Source organism: Pelodiscus sinensis, chromosome 19 (assembly GCF_049634645.1).
Source record: "Pelodiscus sinensis isolate JC-2024 chromosome 19, ASM4963464v1, whole genome shotgun sequence".
Classification (NCBI taxonomy): domain Eukaryota; kingdom Metazoa; phylum Chordata; order Testudines; family Trionychidae; genus Pelodiscus; species Pelodiscus sinensis.
The window spans coordinates 19,699,013-19,706,233 of record NC_134729.1 but is presented as its reverse complement, the minus strand read 5'-3'; positions in this window follow the sequence as shown (position 1 = coordinate 19,706,233).

The window sequence follows — 7,221 nt, the reverse complement described above, 5'->3', positions numbered from 1 at the left end:
CGCAATGGGAGCCGCGTTGTAAGTGGGTGGCAGGCCCTGAACGTGGCTTGGGCGACTCCGTCGGACGCAGGAGCTGGTGGGGGCCGAATTGCCTGGGGCAAAAAACCTGGTTCCTGGATCAGTGCTCCTTGGATTTGGTCCACCCGCATTGTCCCTTCCCTTTGCACCTGGTGCACCCTCAGCTCCGGGTTCTGCAGATGGCTCTTGAGTTAATCTAATTACTGGATTGCCCAGCCACTAAAATCCTCGGGTAGCGAGCGTAGCTGGCTCCAAAACTCCGGTGTAAAAAGCCCCAGAAGAAAGCCCCAGCCAAGCCTGCAGTAAATCGCTGCCTATTCCTCTCCGCATCCTTTTTAAAGCGACCTAGGGGAAAAATAAAGATGCTAGAAATGCAAAGAATCCAGCCGTCAGGCTTTCCCTTATATTCTTCCCCGGTAACATTTCCACGCTAATGGGTAATTTACAACCCGCTTAACCCCTTCCGCGCGGCTGACGACAGCCTGCTCGGCTCGGGGCAACGGCCCGCTTTGAAAAAAGCCAGCCCTGGCGTGTGACTAGCGTGGGCAGCTCATTCCAGAGAGCGCCGGGGGCGGGCGAGGGAGGGATGGATCGGCTTGCTAATCTCAGGCAGGGAAAAAAGGTGGCCAAGGTGGAGTGGGCGAGCGGCGGGTTCTCTGGAGGTCCCTTGGAAGGCCAGGGAGGGTCCAGACGGGAGGGGAGATGTGTCTCACCCGATGTCCCAAGCGCCGCTTTGGTGGAAGGGTAGATTTTGGCCACAGACCCAAAACCTCATTGGCTCAGGTGTGTTCACCCCTTCCGGGCCCCAGGGCTGTGAGTTCCCTGCTGTGCATGGGCCTCCCCTGGCCGAGGTATTCAGGTAACCATGTGCACCAAGGGAGCGGCCCCTGGAAGGAACCAAGGAGGACCCCACGTGCTGCTTGGCGATGGTGGTTGCGTCATCGGCTTAGAGGCGCCAGTCGGGAGCCGGGGCCGTTTGTGAGCAAGGCAAGAGGCAGCACCGGGAGTTATTGACAAGGGGAGGGAGGGCACGCGGGGGGGTGATGGTCGGGTGTAAATATTTGCCAACTGGAATAGGATTGCCAGGGGAAGCTTTTCCCATAAAACGCCGGTGAATTTAGTGGTCGGCTATGACGTTGAGCTGACAACCCAGGCATGTTGCAGGCAGGTGCGGTGCAGCTTTCCCCACACCCAGCTCTGCCAACACATTTCAGTCCTGACCCGCACACACACGTTCCCCCCAACTCCCCCCCTCCCCGGCTTTTCCCAGTCCTGGGCCCCACACAGCTCTGCCAGCCTTCCACACACCCCGCCATGCCCTCCGGCACGCCAGCCCTTCCACGGCCCATCAGCCTGATCTCCAGCGCCCCTTCTTCTCCGGGGCAGGCGCCCCAGGCAGCTCGGCTGCGGCGTCTCGGGCCTGGCCTGGGTTTCTCCGGAGCCGGTTGAAAGCTGTGGGGAGGTTTTGGGGCTAGGCAGCGCATGAGGCTGAATGGAGCATTTTTGTCTTTTAACCACAGTGCAGAGGGGGGGAGTCGCGCCGCCTGCACCCGTTCCCATGGAGGCGGCAGATGGTGCCGGCCATGGGGCCTCTGTCCACTGCCAGTGCCGATGCCAGAAATCCCTTCCCAGGGGCCAGTGCTGTGGCAAAGCAGGCAGGTTCCCCTGCAGTGGGGGCGGCTCTAACGGAGGGCCATGGGCCTGAATCCCCAGCTGGTGCAACTGACGCGCCAATGAAGCAGCTGAGAGCGGTTCCGGGGGCAGTCGCCAGGTCGTGGGCTAAGGAGAGACACTTGAGCAGCATGTGTGCTGCCGGGCGAGCTCTGGACATGCTCCGTGCGCCCCGCGTGGTCGGGGGGTTTTGGCCGAAGCAAGCCTGGGATGCAGCGTTCTCTCTGCAAAGTGCACCCCATCATAATCCCCCCCCCCCACTTCCTTGCATGCCAAGGGCTTGGCACACGCATGGGGCAGCGCGTCTGACCCGGGCAGGGCTGCGCCTTGGCCGGCTCCGGGGGATCCGCAGGCTTTGCCAGTGAGATCAGCGTGAGCGAGCAGCGGCAGCGCCGGGCAGCCCGGGACGCTGCCGAAACCCTAGCTGTCAAGCATGTGACTCCGCGCCCCGCGTGATTTACGGTGACGGCTCCCAATCTATTCAATTTACTTCGACATTACTCACCCCGTGCGAGACACGGAGGCCGAGGGCCTGGACCGCGGCCAGCAGGAGGAGGGGGCGGAGCGGGGGACGAATCGGCGGCGCAAAGCAGCTTTTCACCCCGGCCCAGTTTTATTAAGTAGAAGGGGGCAGCACATGCCACCCCGCCCTTTGGCCTGGCTCTGTCCCCAGAGCTCAGATCCTCTTCCAGTGTCAATCCGGGCCACTCCACCCCTTTCCGGAGGGCACGGGGTGAACAGAGCTCCCCTCCCCCTCCGCACCCTGGCTTAGGGAAGCCGCACTCCCCTTCCTCCCCCGCGGGTGGGTGGGGGGAGAGGTCTGCCCCACTTCTGCTGGGATCTGCTGGGACTGCCGGCCACGCCGCCCCAGGCCTGCTGAGAATCCTGCCCCATGTGTTCCCCATTAGGGGTGTGAGGCTATCAAAGCCCGTCAGCAGCTCCAAGCAGGCTTTGGGGTGCGGCAATAAATAACCCTAATGAATGAAGCAGCGACAGCCAGCAGGGCAGCCATGCCTCGCCTGCCCGAGATTGACATCAGGATGGGGGTGGGGGTGGGGGGCTGGCGGGGATTCTTCCTTCTGCCTTTACAAAAACAACAGCCCCCAGCCCCGGGAAATAAAAGCGATAAATCTAGCCTGTCAGGAAAGGCCCCAGGCTGGGTATCTTTGCTTGGGGACATCCCTCGCCTAGGAACCGGTCTGGCTCGGTGGCTGCTCCGCGTGTAACGAAATACGCCTCCCGCCGGCCAGCTCCGCCCCCAGGCTGCGCACGGCCGCTCGGCGGAACCGGACGGCTCCGAGCAGCGGCGCTGGGCCAGAAATCGTGGGGCTCCTCGAAGAGCGGGGGCAGCGAGTCTCCTTCCGTCTTGGCCACATGGGTTCCTTCCATGCTCCCCTTTTTTGCTGGCCCAGCCCCCCCATTTGGCAAGCGGGGGAGCATCAGCCCGGCGGCTCCCTCCAGATGGGCTCAAGAAGGGTTTGTGGAGCCCTGCAAAGAGCCACAAAGCTGGGCCCAACCTCAGACCGGCCGAGCGCTTTACAGCGTCTCCAGGTGGCGGGGGGCAGGAGTTCAGAACCTAACTGGCCAGGTTGGCTGCCTAGGCTGCTGCTCTTCCTGTGTCCTGGGCTGCTGGTTTCCATCAGAAGATGCTCATTAGTCTCGTCTATGGGACGGGGATTCAGACGCGCCCGAACGTTCACTCCTCCCTTCAGGGAATTCCCTGGGCTCCCCAGCTGCCTTCTCTCCTTTCCAGGGGCTCAGAGATGCTGAGTGCGTGCAGCGTCCCACGATTTCAACCCCCCCATGGCACCTCTGAGAATCAGGCCCAGGATGGGCCCCTGAAAACCGAGGAGCCCAGAATCAGGGCCCACCCTTGAACAGCTGGGTCTAGGCCCAAAGTCCCAGAGTGAGTTAGGGTCAGCGCTGGCAGCAGAACCCAGACGTCCTGACAGGGGCAGATAACCGTTTTGCGGGGCCCCGGGCAGCATAATTCCGCGGGGCCTCCCCTTTGCCACGGCGCATGCGCGGGGCTTTCTGAAGCGCGGGGCCCGGGGCGGCTGCCCCGTTCGCCCTGCCCTATATCCACCTCTGCATCCTGACTCAGGCCCTAATCATTAGAGCCAGACTTTCTTCTGGAGCAGGAGCAGGGCCCAAGGTCATGTAGTGAGTCAGTGGCAGAGATGAGAATGCCCCTTCCCCTCCCCAGGAGTCCTGACTCTCAGTCCCGCTGCTGTAGCCACAAGATGAACTGAAATTCTCCCCTGCAGGAGGAGGATGGGCTGGTTAAAAGGCCCACCCATGCTCACTGAAAGGGGTCCCTGGGAAGCTTGGGTGCCAGGGCCCATAATCCCCGAGGACCCCAAGCAGATCCACTCCACAGGCTCCATGCAGTCACTAAGGTAATAGCTCTGGCTGGAGGCATGGCACATACCAAAGGTGCTTTCTGATTGGCTGCCAGTGGTGTCCGTGTCATCAATGGGTGTTGGTGCCTCTTTCTGACTGGCCGCCAGTGATGTCACAGCCATGCTGCTGATGCCCAGGAAACTCCTGCATCTGGTGTCTTTCCCCTTTGCACAGTCCGTCTCGTGCCAGGCCTCAGATGTTCCTCGTCATTAACTGCTCTTCTTGGGTGGTGGAAGCACGCAGGCCCCCCGCCCGATGCCTGGTATAATCGCCCGGGAATGCATGGCCCCCCCAGGCTCTCCCCACTCCAGTACGACCTGGCTCAATTAGCTGCTGCATCTCACACCATGGAGAAGAAGCAGCTGGTCACCCGGACTCCCTTTGAACATGGGGGATGTGCTGCAGTGGCAGCCAGCTCTCCGAATCTGCCAGGGCCTGGCTCTTCTCTGCTCCAGCCCTGATGCTCTTTGCTCACCCAGTGTGTCTGCAGAGGCCTCAGGCCGCCTGGCTGGGTGTTGCAGGGTCTAGACCTGCCCTGCCAGGGCATGGACAGACCCCAGCAGGGTGTGAGTCTTAGCAAAAGGGACATACCATTTTCAGCTGGCTGGGCCAGTCAAAGAAGCACAAGGGGCTGCCATGGAGCGTGACTGAGTCTGGGTCAGGAGCAGTCTCCTTTTAATTTTTCTGGGGAATAAATTTTGGTTGGTGCGCCGAGACGTGTGGATGCGCACCACCCGTAGAAACACATGCTGCTGGCAGTGGGCGCGCTACTAATGAGTTGGCTCATCTCTCTTGGGTGGCCAGTGTCCATGTCACACAATCACCTCTCTGACCACAACGGACCCCGCCTGGCTCCCTCCCCAGCACGGAGGCCAAGCACTGAATGGGCTGCAGAGTCCGGGCAGCCTAGCCATGCTCGTGACGCCTGCTGACTGTGTGGCTGCCACGTGGACCAAACCCACAGACCCGGGGGGTGCAGAATGAGAAACACTGGCCCATCCCCTGGGGCCGATGTCTCCCCCGTGCCCGTGGATGGGCCAGCCTGGGAGAGCAGTGTCCAGCGTGGGTTCAATTCCATCCCTGCAGAGCACAGACACGCTCATTAGGGCTCGGCTCACTGCCGGCGGAGATCAAAGGCCGAATGCACAGAACAGCTCCCACGGTGCCCAGCCTCCTGCTGCCCCTTCACGAGTCTCTGACTTCCCATTTATTCTTCCTGATCACTTCCACCCTCTCAGAACGCCCGACCTGGCAGCTGGGTCTGGAAAGGCATGAGGCAGGCTGGCTGCCTTTTCCTACCCCCACCCCAGGCTACACGCACGGAGCAGGGACAGGTGAGGCATCGGCCTGGCAGAACGGTCCAGCTGCTGGCTTCTGGCTTCACTCTGCAGCCAACTAGCCTCCTGCTCTGGGCAGAGCTGCAGCTCCTCTGGGCCCTCTAGGCAACATGAATTTGCCAGAAGTAGGAGACTTTCTCCATGCCCGGGGATGGAGGGTGAGGAAGGACGTGGTCTGCACCCGCTGTCTGTCAGGACTAGACTGTCGCAGTATCTGAGGGAGAGAGGAAGCTGCTGCCAGGAAGAAAATGACTGGAAAGCAACTCGCTGGTCCCTGCTAGTACCACCGTCCTCAGCCCTCGCTCACTCCAGCTGATCCACTGGAGATTTGGCTCCACCTGGGAAACGGATCCAGGCACTTCCCTAGGGCTCTTCCGTCCCAGGATCTCCTCCCTTCCGTCAGTAACACAACCGTCACGTAGTCTGGTAGCACTTTAAAGACGAACAAATCAGGGAGAGGGTATCATGAGCTTTCACGGGCACAGCCCAGGAAAGTTCATGATCCCATCTACATGTTTCGTTAGTCGATAAAGTGCGACAAGACTATTTGTGGTTTTTTAAGTTTATCCCGTACAGACTAACTCAGCTCCTCCCCTGAAACTTTTTTACAACCTTCATGGTGAGAATTGCACCGGCTGCTGAAATGCAGCCAGCTCTGGGGTGGAACGTGGCACCTACTGAACAGCACACAGCAACACTATTCTAGAATAGGAAGCCTATGTCTATCCAGCAGCATTATTTCGAAATAATATAGTCCCCGTCCATGCGGCAAGCAGCCATTGCGACATAATGTCGAGCTGGAGGACTTCTTACTCCTGTAACCCTCGTTGTCCGAGGAGGAAGGGCAGTTGGAGGAAGAGTGCTCCTTCTCGGCCTCCCTGCTGCACCAAAAGCTGACGTAGCTCAAGGGGCGTCGCCTGTCAGCATTAGCCCGGCTGCGTAGATGTGGCCGAAGTGAGAGCGAATATCGTTGGCCATTGCCCTTGCCATGAGCAGGGGAGGCAGCGTGGGATGAGCTAGGGCCCCAGTGGATTGGAACAGGCAATAATTACTCTCCTCCTTAGCTGCTTATAGTGCTCGCCCAGCTGGTGTGAATCCACGATGCCCCCCGCTGGTCATTTCGCTGATGCCACTTATTAGTTCACTAGGAACGTGCGGGATGTGCACTTCTGTGCGGCCTCTCGCCTGTGTCACTAGCAGGCTGGGAAAGGCCTGAGGCCGTAAGAGTTAATCACCAGAATCAATAGCCATCTAATCCAAAGGAGCAGCGCTAAACGCCTGACTCACGCCCCAGCGGTCAGTACTCTGTGCTCCTGCCTCCAACGCTTAGCCCTGGGCAGAGCCGCTTAGCAGAGCAAGGCAGCAGTGAACGAGTTTATGGGAAGCTGCCTCTGAGACGTTGGGATGCAAGATGCTGACCTCCCTCGCTCCCTGCTTCCCCCACTGGGTGCCGGGTGCTGCCCAGCTGCAGAGAGGTGCCTCCCTTAAAAGCCGCTGTGCAGCCATGGTGGGGAGCCTGGGCTCTGGCTGGCGTGACTGGTCCATGCAGGGATGTTGTACATGTGGCCAGTGATGCTATAACAGTGCGGGGCCTGTTATCTCAGTTCCACCCCACCGAGGGTGCGTCTACACTACATGGCTCCCTCGACGAAGCCATGTAGATTAGGCTGATCGGCAAAGGGAAATGAAGCCACGATTTAAATAATCGCGGCTTCATTTAGATTTAAATGGCTGCCGCGCTGAGCCGACAAACAGCTGATCAGCTGTTTGTCGGCTCAGCGCGCTAGTCTGG